Source organism: Telopea speciosissima, chromosome 9 (genome assembly GCF_018873765.1).
Source record: "Telopea speciosissima isolate NSW1024214 ecotype Mountain lineage chromosome 9, Tspe_v1, whole genome shotgun sequence".
Lineage (NCBI taxonomy): Eukaryota > Viridiplantae > Streptophyta > Magnoliopsida > Proteales > Proteaceae > Telopea > Telopea speciosissima.
The window spans coordinates 50,578,932-50,592,710 of record NC_057924.1 but is presented as its reverse complement, the minus strand read 5'-3'; positions in this window follow the sequence as shown (position 1 = coordinate 50,592,710).

The following is a 13,779-nucleotide window of genomic DNA, read 5'->3' as shown; positions in this document are numbered from 1 at the left end:
CGAGCTCAGCAGAAGATCGGGCTGACCCGATCTTTGATAAACCTTACTGCTTGGCCGAGCTCGTCAGACACATCCAAGTCAACCGGACGTTGAGCTGAACTCGAACAGGTCTGAAGAGGCCGACCTAGTAGGCCTAGCTCTTTGGCCGATCTCTAGCCGCACGGCACGGCAGATCAATACTTACCCAAAGATCCCCCATCACAGCTGAGCTGCACGCCCGTCGACCCCATGGTCCGAGCCTACGCAGGTCGGCCGCAATTGGAGCACCATAGCGCGGCCAAGCTCACACAACTAATGATGACCCTCAGGTCATACAGGCCGAGGCCAAGCTGCGAGGCCGAGCTCTCCACGAAGGCTACCATAACACCCCATCGGAGATCACGACGCCACGTCAGCACCACCCGAGAATCACGGGATAAGAATCGAGTCACAATCTCATTACAATACCGAATCACACTCCCATGAGGACTCTTACCTTAACAAGAGTCCGACCCCGAAAGAAACTCTCTACTCCACTCCGCTCCGCGGGAAGAGCCTTACCAAACAAGGACTCTTACCATATTAGGACTCCTCCAACCGCCTCACCTCCCTCTATAAATACTAAGGTATGGAGCTCTATTTCTCATCTGGCTTTTCAGTAGCTGTTACGTTGTTGCATTGGAGACCTGACTTGAGCGTCGGAGAGCCCTAAGCTAGAGCCACACCGGCTCTCTTGCGCTAACTCGGTTTTTGCAGGCTCTTCCTTGGGCGGACCGGGCACCGGAGGTTTTCACATGCAACATTTACCAAAAAAAAAGTTATGATTGAGACTTCTAAAGCATGATTTCATTGCTTTATCAGTGTATTTTTGCTTCAAATATTTAGATTTTTGGTATTTTTACACACAATGGTGTTATTGATGAAGCATGGTCTCAGTCCAAAAAGGGTTGTGGTGATTCTTTGGTGGGACGTTTCACATTTGAAACACACCAGAAGGACCAAAAAGTGCATACAATAGCACTGTAGGCGTTGACCCCTATAGAGCTCGTTGAGATCTTCGCTTGATATGTATTTAACTTTATTTTGATTCAGACCGAACCGGGTGGGTTTTTGGGGTTAGGGTTTTCCTATATATTATTGTTATCTCTTTGAGAGATGAGTGAGAGGATTTGTATTTGCTTCACAAAAAGAGTGGATTCGTACTATTGCTCGGCCGTAAATGTAACCTTCCTTCTTGGGGTGAACCACATAAATCTTGTCGTGTTTGTGATTTCTCTTTCCCTTTGCATTTCTTTTGCAAAATCGTCATTCTGTTGCGTTGTTTTTCTAACGAATGCCATGTTAGGAAATTAGATTTTTATTTATTTATTTCTAATAATTTTCAATTTGATTTTACATTAATTTTCTGTATTATTAGGTTTCTTTCAGTTATATTTTTATCATAATCTTGTTTTGCATATGAGGTGTTTTGGTTATGTAGTATTAGTTTTTTGACTTCTTTCACAATTTTTTTTTAAAATTTTTTTTATGTTTCCTTAACCTTTTTAACGTTAATCATCTTAGTTTCTAGGTATATTTTGCACTAAAATAACTTTCGTTGAATAGGATAATATTTTTTAATTTTTAATATAAAATTTTCTGACATTTTTATTCTTTGTTCATGTTAGTCATTAGATTAATATGGTTGTCACACTAATTAAATTATATTTTTCTTTTTAATATATTTAGAATCGTTTAATGCATGTAATGGCATTTTCATAAATTATATGAGTATTGAAAAGTACTTTCTTATTTTCTATTTCCATGAGTTTATGTTTAATTTTAGGATAATATTGCATTTCCTTGACTTCAACTAAGTATTCAATTTCGTCGGGCATAAATATATTTCCTTCCCTTCTTACATTCATTTCTTTCTTAACTTATATATTTTACATTCATTTCTTTCTTAACTTATATATTTAACTGGAAGCAGTTTTGTGTCTGAGAGTGTGGCGTACACTAGCACTCCTATGTGTCTATTTCTCTCCACCTCAAAACAAGGGGGTAGAGATGTCTTTTCATATGAGAAGGATTATTTTTCCCATATTTGTATAATTACTCATTGGCCTTGATGTACACGTAGGGGTCATGCTCGAACACAGAAAACGCAAACTTTTTTTGCTTTTTCCAATTTGTTTGGTTGGGTTGTGCTGGACCAAATTGGCAGTCAACCCTCAGTAAGAAGCCACTCAATTGACTAGGTTCAAAATTTCCAACGAGAATAGGAAATAAAACCATCAATTAGGTCTTCACCAAAAAAAACCCATCAATTAGGTGGCTAGTGAAAAGCCAGGTTGGGATCAAATTGATCAATTCTCAGCTCACATAAATTCACTTGACTAAGACCCAATACATATCTAGAAGGGTTTCCACCAAAGATTCTAAAGTCCAAACTTTCAATAGTGCTAGTGAAAAATATAGACACAAGAGTGAAAAAAACAAAAGTTAGGCATAAGGTTTTGACAGTTTATATAACAAAAGGGTGTCAATTTGGTTTGGTTTGAAAGTAAGTAATTCGGTTCAGTTTCAATGCAAATCGAACCAAAGCAATAAAAGATTATTTATTTGAAAGGCTGGTTTCAATTTTGGTTTCCCCTTATTCTTTCAGCTCACCCAATCCGCTAAGACAAACCAACATAACCTACAACTATCAAGGGGATTGGGGGGGGGGGGGGGGTTGGGAAGTATTTTAATTCGCTCCAATTCCCTAAACTGTGCAATGTGACAATTAGGGTGGAGATTTTGATATGTGGCAGCTTAGACATCCAATGGTTTGAGCTCATTGAGTTCTATTTTTTTCTTTTTTTGTTGAGCTTGGCTCCTTTCGATGTCTGAGATTCCATGTGTCGACATCTCTACCCCGAACTGTCGCACTGCACAGTTTTAAAGAATTGACGAAAATTATTTTTCGGAGAAGGAGAGAGAAGGAAAGAAAGATTCCATTTTAAAGAAACAAATGTGATCAGGAGAGTCGAACCCTTGACCTCTTGAGGGGCATTCAATCGAACTCACAAACCTCCAACCAACCGAGCTAGGGGCTTTTCACAACTAAGAGAGTGTTTTTTCTTTTTTGGTAATACAACTAAGCAAGTTACATGCACCACAAAATTTCCAAGCCCACATGCATGTTTGTTGCACATCGATGATGAATGGATGGCCTAGCATAAGGTGTAGGGTCTCAAGGGTCTTGTGTGGCCTCTAGTCCAACTAACATTTGGAATCATTCAAAAATAATCTAGAGAAAGCAATTTATAAAATTACCAAAATACGATTGACAAGTTGAATGGTCAAAAATCAAGTCAAACAACCAGAAAATTGGACCGAATTTTATGATTATGAGAGATTTATTGTTTAAAATCCTTGTATTTGAAAATGATTTGATTTAGTATTTTTTATGAGACAAAGAAAAAAGATATATTACTTCGAGGGCAAATTTGCATTACAGTTATACACAAAATTTATATTTACTTTGGTTTAACTATTGTTTTATGCACAGGCATGGAGATGGCCCCTCAAAGTACTTGGGCCTTCCAACAGATTTTGGGGTGTCAAAGAAGTTTATTTTTGATGAGGTGAAAGAAAAGACCCTAAACAAATTGCAAGGTTGGAAGGAGAAATTGCTTTCCCATGCAGGGAAGGAGGTCCTATTGAAGGCTGCAGTAGCTCCAATGTCAAACTTTGCGGGGTCTCACTTTAAGTTGCTTGCTTCATTTCATGACTCTATTCGGAAAGCATCTTCAAGCTTTTACTGGGGTGACACAACTGACCACAAGAAAATTCACTGGATGTCTTGGGAGAGGTTGTGCAGGCCGAAATCAAAGGGAGGGATTGGTTTCAAGGATACAAAGTTGCAGAATCTTGCTCTCCTTGCAAAGGCAGCATGGCGCTTATGGTCCTCACCCAACTCTTATTGGGCTCGTTTTTTAAAGTGTATTTACTTCCCACGTACTGAGTTTTTGAAAGCAAAGCTGGGCAATCGTCCCTCTTGGGGTTGGAGAAGCCTTTTGGTGGGTAGGAGAGTCCTTGAAGAGGGTTTGTTGTGGAAGATTGGAGATGGTGCGAGTGTCAATATATGGGGGGACCGGTGGATACCCTCCTTGACTGATTTTAAACTCCAGTCTCACCGACCAGATGGGTGCAATCTCAAGTTGGTTTCGGAGCTCATAGATCCAGTGAACCGGTCATGGAATACAAACATCTTGCATAGATTTTTTCAACCAGGAGATGTTGATGCGGTCCTAAAAATTAAACTTAGTTTATTTGAAAGTGAAGATTCGCTAGTGTGGGGTGCCTCGCGGAATGGGCAGTTCACGGTTAAGTCTGCCTATTGTCTACTTGTTAAGAAAGAGATGGAGAAAAATAGGGCTAGAGCTTCCTCCTCAAGATCTCATGCCTGGGATCGTGTTCCTGAGCATATTTGGAAACGCATTTGGGCGATTCAAGCACTTCCAAAAATTAAGAGTTTTTTCTGGAGAGCATGCAATGATGCACTTGTTACAGGTGAAGGCTTAGTTTCTTGGCAGTTGCAGGTTGACTCATCGTGTGCAAGATGTGGCGCACAGTTGGAAAACAGTGACCATATAATCCTTGATTGCCCATTCGCAAGGAATGTTTGGTTTGGATGCTCCTTACAGTTCACTCCTCCACCAAACCCAAGGCTTACTGATTGGATTGGAAGTTGGGATGCATGGTTTCGTGCCGATAAGTGCAAGGCGAGAGAGTCTCTCTCTGGAGCTTCGTTTATTGGCTGGTACCTGTGGAGAGCCAGAAATTAGCTTGTGATCAATGGAGAGAGCTGGACTCCGGCTGATGTTATTTCCCTGGCTGAAAATGCCTTTATTGAGTTTTCTGGTGCTACAAGAACTCCTACTGGAGTTAGAAACGCTAATATTGTGGGTGAAAGCAGGTCCTCTCTTAAGTGGATTCCACCTCCTGTAGGAGAAGTAAAGGTGAACTGCGATGCAGCTTTGGAGGTGGGGAGTTCCAGAGGGGGTTTGGACTTGGTGTTTAGAGACCACACGGGTTCTCTAAGGAAGGCAGTTTCAATCCCCATCAGACTTAGTTCGGTGCTGCAGGGGGAGATCCTTGCTATCAGGTCTGCGTTAACAATAGCTTTGGAAGAAGGGTTCTCTAAGCTCCAGGTGGAAACCGATAACAAGGCTGCGATTGAGTTTATTCAAAGTTCTAGTAGGTCACCCCCGATGGAGGTGGTGGATGTTCTCTCTGATATCCAAAGGCTCTCTGCTTTATTTTCCTCTATCAGTTTTTCATATATTCCAAGGGATCTAAATATTGTTGCGGATACCCTGGCAAGAAAGGCACTGTCTCTTGTGTGCGAGACAGAGTGGCCATTTTCCATTCCATGGCTTCATGATTCATGTATGAACGAGGTCATTGGTAGTACACACCCTGGAAATCAGTAAAATCCCCCTTTACCAAAAAAAATAAATAAATAAATAAAAAAAAAAAACTATTGTTTTATGCACAAAACCATTTTTAATCTAGTGAAACCCACTTTTGGCAGGATTCTTCAACTAGCTTTTAGTGAGATTACTTTTCGATTTTTATTGGAAATTACTTGGAAAGATTTACCAAAAAATAAAATTATTTGGCAAGACTTTTTCAACACACCCAAAAATCATGAAATTCAAATGCTGGAATAAAAATAAATGAAAATTTGAAATAAATTAAAAGAGGGATAAACTTCTTACACTGGGGCACAGGCCCAGACACATGGAGGTGAGCGAAATGACCAACCCACCCCTGGATGATCCAAACCCCACCCATGTGTTTTCCCATGTGTCTAGGCGTAGCCTACGCCCAGATGTGCTCATGGATAGAGAACATGCTGCCATTAAAAAAAAATTAACCTAAATGATCCTCGGCCAGTACAAGCAATTCACAGTCGATCACAATAATTGTGGGCCAGTGTCCAATGTGTCACGCTTCAACCTAAACAAGCAACTCCCTGAGTGAACAAGCAACAGAGGGAGCCCAATTATGAGTTAGGCGCGCTCCAGATCCCGCTAAATATTTTGGTCTATTTTTGGTTTTTTTTCTACCATATTTTTTAGTTTGAATCAACTCCAAACTCTTCCACTTAGCATTAAACATATTTAGATTCGTTGTGCTTTTTTTTCCCATCCAAAACCTCTTTTGGTTTCTCAAAATATGAGAAAAGAGGATCAAATTCCTCTCTAATTGGATAAATACATCATCCTTCATTTGACACCATTGGGGCCTCTTCTTAGAACAGCCAAGTTTGTATTGATTCTCCACCCCCTGAATGTATTCTTCCGCTTTTCTCTGACTCTTCTGGAACGTTGTTCCAACGTTAATAAAATTTCTTTATTAAAAAAAAATAATTGACATCATTGGATTGTTTGACCGAATCTCATTCAATATCAAAATGGATTTGAATGATACCAGCCGCAAAACGTTTCTTGGAAGATACACTACTTCATTGGCTATAAATAAGACCCCTCCTCCCAGTTCAAAAGGAATCAAAAGAGTTTTGAAAGAGAGTTTGTCAGTCGAGACCAAGATCCATTCTAAGGTGTAATTCCCAGCCTTCTAGAGTGAGGTATGCACGACCTAGTCCACCATTCTTGAATCATTTAATTTTTAGATGTGTTAAGTAGAGCTGTAAACGGATCGGATTCGGCTTGGATAGTGCTATATCCGCATCCTTATCCGATTAGCTATCGGACGGATTCGGATAGTGCTAAACGGATACGGATACGGACACAGATACGGATCGAATATTTTATCCGTTTACATGTAAATATAGCTTTTCGGATAGCTATAGCCTATCCATATCCGCATCCGTTTAGCTTTCGGACGGATTCGGATGGTGCTAAATGGATACGGACACGGTTACGGAAACGGATTTCGGCTATTCATTTACACCCCTAGGGTTAAGTATCTCTCACTCATGTTTTTTTTTTTTTTATTTGATTCTTATTTTAAAGGATTAAGTTTCCCTCCACCTACGGTGAATGAGATCTGATGCAACTTAGAATAAAGAAACCCAAGTCCAAGTGCATACACAAATGCAGCTCTTAAAGAGGTCAGCCTATATCTGGGCCCAAGTCCATTTGATTCATTTGAACCAAGACCATGAGGAAACCCGACAACCACTTTTCATCCCAACAACCCCTACTCAGAAGTGGCCTAAAACTAGTAGTGAGTTCTTAGTCAAAGTTTTTTGGTCTTTTTCATTCTACACTTTTTCCTATGACCATTATCTTAGTCTTCTACAAAATCTATCTTGAGTCTCCACAAAGAAAGTCTAAGAAATCTCAACTTCAACATAGAGAATTATTTCAATAAATGAAAAATTACACCAACACATGAGAATTAGAATCTATGTGATGGTATGTTATGGTGGTTCAACCTACTAGATAGTAGATTGTCTTCTTTTAAAGTCATTTTCTTTCTTAACAAGTTGTGCTAGTTTAATCTCAACATTTGAATCTTATTGTAAATGGTTGGACCGGGAGAGTGAGTTGGACAAATACAAGGTGTGCAAATGTGAACAAAACAATAAAATGAAAAACAAAACTATGAAAATTAAAAGATAAATATGGGTTAAAACACTTCTCTTCAAGGATGTATAGTAACACCAAGGGGTTGCAATCTCTTCAAGGATACAATTAGGAAAGCTCCAACTCTTCGAGGATGGAGTGAATACTCTTTTATGTTTTCAAAAGGGAAAACACAAACTCTTCTAGGTTGATGGAATAACTCTTCTAAGCTTTTCTAGGGGATGGACTCTTCTAAGTTTCAAAGGAGAACTCATCATGGTTCTAACACATGCTCAAAGCTATTTTCATTAATTAAATTTTAGTCTCTTACAAACAAGATATGCATGCTTCTTAAAAGCAAAACAAAGGTTGAAATTTAACCTACATAACTTACTGAGAAAGAAAATGACTTTTCAAAAAAAAGACAATCCACTACCTAGGTTGAACCACCATATATGTCATCACATAGATTATGATTCCCATGTTTTGTTGTAATTTTTCATATATTAAAATAATTCTCTATGTTGAAGTTGAATTTTCCAAGACTTCCTTTCTGGAGACTCAAGATAGAGTTTTTAGAAGACCAAGATAGTGCTCATAGGAAGAAGTGTAAAATGGAAAATACCAAAAGACTTTGACTAGAATCTCACTACTAGTTTTAAGCCACTTTTGAGTGGGGCTAGGTTGTTGGGATGAAAAGTAGCCTAGCCACTTGGTACTTGGTTCCCTTTTGGCCTTAGTTCAAATGGATCAAATGGGCTTGGGCCCAGATATGGGCTGACCTCCTTAAGGGTTGCACTTGCGTATGCACTTAGACTTGGGTTTCATTATTCTGGGCTGCATCAGGATCTCATTCATTGAGGGACAGGAGAGGGCAGGAATGGGTATCGGGAAAGAATTTTGAAATATACTAAAACCCTAGGATGGTGGGTGAACCGTCCTCTATGGTTACCTGGCTGGAGGAAAATTGTCTTATTTTAAATGTTATAGATTTATGGGTAAATTACACGGACTACTTTGTACTTTTCCCAATACTCACAATATCCCCTCTAAGTTTAAAGATCACTTGAACCTCCCCTATTTAATTGGGTTTATTACAAGATAGTCCAATCCGTTAGTTTCCTACAGTTAAGTGATGACGTAAGCAAGTTAATTTTGTTTAAATGCCCAAACTACCTTCAAACAAAGATAAACTTATTGTTTTACCCTTTACCCAAAATCAAGTGTGATAAAGGAATGAAGCATTTCACCTTCTCCAGCACCGACACCGGAGCCAGTATCTTCTCCTTCTCCATCTCCAGCAATGTTTTCGAGCCCAGCTCTGGTAGCTATCGAAGGGCTGGGGCCATCAACGAAGTCACTACCCACATCGCCCTTGTAGTCAGAATGTGCCATGATAGAAGCACTAGCGACTAAGGCGATATTAATCTGATGATGCAAATGGTGAGAAACTCTTCAAGGTTTCAAAAAATGAACTCTTCTAAGTTAAAAAAGGAGAACTCATCATGGTTCTAACAAATGCTCAAAGCAATATCAAAATTCTAGTCTTTATTACAAATAAGATAAGCATGTCTTTTATAGCCAAAACAAAAGAAATCCTAAAAGTTTCTATGATATCTCAGTCATTGATTAATTCAAATGAGGTTTCAATGGTTAAGATTACTTCTTGACTTAGAAAAACTCTAGAGCTTTTTCTCCACTTTTTTGTTGGTTGCTCCAAGTAACAAGTACAATATCTTGGTTCTTATTTCAAGGTGTTGATACTTGTTCCAAAGAACCTTGGTTAGTGTTTTGAGAGGTTTTGATGTTATCTTTAAGAGAAGACCCAAGAGGAGAAGAACTTAGTCATAGATATATTTATAGTGGATGTCACATCGTCATCGGAACATCCACTAATAAACTCTCCATCGGGCGAACCAAGTACCGGAGGTTTTCACATGCAACACTCCCCATATTATCATTCCACTAGGATAGCTCAAGAAGCTTTATGGAGATTTTCCACTAGCAAGAGTCTTGTTAATCTTGGACTGGTTCTCTTTTAGTCCGGTGGTTTTGAAACCCGACCTTGCTTGGGCTAGTTTTATGATAGATATGGGTTGAGCTTGAATCATTTATGGATTTCTCCTTCACTAGAGTGATCTAGAGAGAGACAATCAAGAAACTCTTAGTGTGGATGAGTTCAATTCAAAATTGAGGCTTCTCTCCTGAGTCATAAGTAGTTTCCAACTCATTCTCCATGTTGGTCTCAAGTTAGGTAAGGGTTTGAACTTTTTTTTTATTTATGTTCTACTCTTTGTATTTCTTTTTTGGTTTTGCATATCCCAAGGGGTGTGTGGTCCTACCTCGTTAGGTATCGGTCATACACCCATGTTTTGTTGTTTTGATGTATTATTTCATCTTGTTCTTGTTCTATGATTATGCATGTTGTTTCCTTTTCTTCTCCTTCTTGCATCCTTAATCTAGGTTTTGCATATAATGATGATTGCTTGATATAGGCTTCTTTACATGCTTTATTTTGATATTCTATGTTCTTGCAATGGATGATTTTCTTCTCTGCTCTTCTCTTAAATACACATCTTTCATCTTCTTTTCATCTCTCCTAGATGCTTTCATGATAATTGATTCATTTAGGTGACATAATATTATGTCATGGTTTTATTATGGTTTGATTCTTCTTCATAGGAAATGTTTTTACATCTCCATATATGCATGCATGCACGTAGCCTAAGATTAATGTGTGCATTCATGTTTCTGTGTATGCCTATTTCTCATGATAGATCGAGGTTTATTTCATTTGTACATCTTCATGTGTTTATATATCTCATAAATTATTGATTTTCATCTTGTATATATGTTTCTTTCATGCACTTGTTTCCTTCTTGCACATCTTTCACCGTCAGAATATAAGCATTGTCGGTCTTTTAGGATTTCAGTCTTGATCATAGCATATGTTCCAGATCATATTTTTTTAGTGTTTTCATCGTGTTTCCATCGTTGATTTAATCTCTAAAGGCTCTTTCTTATTTTTAAGGATTTTTCTAAATTTTATTTAAATGATTTTTCATGTACTTTTTCTTATTTATAATTACATTTATTAGGGTTTTCTCCTTATTTTGGGTTTAGGTTGTGTTTTCATGTTTTCCTATTTTCTTATTTTCCTATTTTCATGCATCTAAGGCATATTTAAGGCTTGCATGTTAGGGTTCATCCCTTATTACATTTTTTCTTTGGTTGTATTATATTTGTTTTTCCTTTATATTATGTATACTAACTTTTGTTTTGAAGCTTTCACCCAAAATAAAAAAAAAACTTTTGTTTTGTAGCCAAATTCTCCAAGTATGTAGTTTCTAAATCTTAGCTTTTGTATTTTACTTAGTTTATTTAATTGCATGTATTATATTTGTTCAAATAATAGGAAGATTAGTTTAACTGGGCGGGCCCAGGGTGCCTAATACCTTCCCTAAACTATAAAATAAACCTGTACTCAAACCATTGGTTGGATCAATTAATTCCTCATTGGGTGGTCATGGAGTGAACTTTTCTTTTGTGCAAGTCTTAGACCCTTATCTAGATGATGACTCTGATTTGATTAATCTTTCTCTTACCCCAAAAAAAATAAGATGGATAACACATGGCAATCCTACCATCACCCATGGTCCTCACAGTTACTAAACAAAAACATAAATCACAATAAGAGTTAACCCATGTTAACAGAATTTTGGATTCATTCTTCCCTGATTCATCGCAACAAACCTGTAAATTGAGAACTGTGTAAACCAACTTGGGTCGGTTCAATGAACAAGAGAAAACCATGATCAGGTTCAATAAATCAGATCAAATTTAAGCATACATTGAGAACCATGTAGTTTAAATGAGAAATGCATAGATGCCTATTTTTTTTTGGCTCTCTCTCTCTCTCTTGGTGGTCCAAGCACATGGTCTCTCATGAAATATTGTCCACAAGACAATAACAAAGAATTGAGTTCAACTGCCTTCAATCAGTAGGGGATGTAAGCATCTTTCAGACTTTATTTCGTACAGAAAATTCATTGACCATAATGAGAAGAGAGGAATTATGATTTCTATCCAAAGAATGAAAATCTAAGACTTTTTACAACCCAAAAGATATTGGTTTCAAAATTTTGGAGAAAGAGGGTGAAACATCAACCGGCCCATATTGACAAAATTGAAATCCAAGGTGCCACCCTAAGTCAAGCCTCATGGTTTGAATATAGTTCAATCCAAATCATGTCCAACCTAGTCAAAAACACATACCAAACTTTAAAAACTTTAACCTCCAAACTAATTTGTCTCTCAAATTTGAGTCTTAATTTCTTCACAAATTTGAATTAATGTGATCCATCATGAAGAGCATTTTGGTTGGGTCCCCTACTCCAAGTGAAGTGAAGTGATAAGACATAAAAGATCAATGCTGCAATTAAACCATCTGGGCCATGTAATAGGGATCAGATCTCCATATTTTTTTTTTTTTTTTGGTAAGAGATCTCCATGATGATAACCTCAATAGAATAGCTTAGAATTGCAATAGAGATGGTGGGGTCCATTAGCTAAGAATCCAAACCTAACTTGAGGAATTTTTCTAGTATGGATCCAATGGGATGCTTGATATCCCATCTTTAAATTCAAATGCTTACACAATTAGGACAAAGTTTTCCTTTGTATGTTCCAAAATACCCTCTCGATACCCATTTCTGTCCTCTCCCGTCTCTTGGTGAATGAGATCTCTTTCACTATGGGTGGAGGGAAACTTGGTCCACACAATTATGTCTAACTAGATGGTTAGGGGTGTCAAAATGTGGACCAAACTGGTGAAATCGGATCGAACCAACCCGAATCGAATTGAACCAAAGGTTTATTGGATCAGTACTGTGTACTCGCATGAAAACCATATTGCACCGAATCGATTGAAAACGGCACCAAACATGGAAAATATCAAACAGAAACTGAACCTTTTTTTATTGGTTTGGCTTTGGATCCATTCATTTCCGCACTTAAACTAGTTCAGCCTAATTGAAAGACCGAATGACATCCCTATAAATGATTAATGGGGGAGTGTTCTCTATGAGAGAGCATGGCCTCTGTGAATCGTTATCCCCACCAATTCACTGCCCCCTCCAATTCCTCACATGGGGACGGAAATGACCACCTTACCCCCTGCTCCAAAACACTACCCAAGGTGGGGTCCAGTTCCCCTATTAGAGGAATTGGAGGAATTGCAGGTGATAATTATTCGACCTCTGCATGCACACAGGGGCCAATGAGAATGTGCATGAAAGAATCATAGGAGCAGAATTTCTATCTTTCATAGGGGTGGGGCGATTATTTCGTCTTCTACTTGTGTATGGGTGTGGGCAGTACACTTCCCTATACAGAACTTTTCTCCATTACATTACAAGTGGCAATTGTGGTCCAATATGAATGCATATGGACCATGGATATGAGTATTTAAAAAAATTCAAATAGATACACATTTTTCCAAAATCTAAGAGAATAAAATGGTTCAAAGCCCCTAGACAGGCACATCATACCTTACACTAAGGACATAGAACAATGACAAAGAGAGCAGCCTAATTAAATGTCAGAAGGGCTCAAACCCGACTTCCACCTTAAACCCACAAATGGTTAATTAAAGAAAAGAATGTTTTGTCTTCTCCCTTCATTTCTTCAAATTCTCACACTTAAAAAGAATTTACCTACAACATGAAGTAAGCCTTTCCCCTAAATTAAAAGATAATCCCAATTAATTAAAGAATAGTTTCTTAAGAAGCCGTAGTGAGAGGTTTAACCATAGTTTTAATTCACGGTATTGGATGGATATTAATACGATATCGATATGTATCAGTATAAACCAAAAAAAAAATCATAAAGACCATTTTTTTTTCAATACCAATGACATGTACAAACATCGTATCAATATTGGTCACGGCCTATAATACCTAAAACTATGGGCTTATTGGCTTAACCCCTTTAACCATCTAGGGTTTTGGGCTCTTAAACAATATGATTATCATAGTACATACCCTGTGGATATGGGGTTGTGAGGTTGTGGGGGTTGAGGAGACTAGAATTGGGCTTGGAATCCAAGGAAACCTTGAGAGGATAAATTTAGAGTGAGAATGGCACTCCATCCTCTGTCTATCTGTTAATTAATCTTTCTCTAATCTCTTATTGGTGGATTTGTAATTAAGATTAACTTAATGAGTAGGGTTTAAGG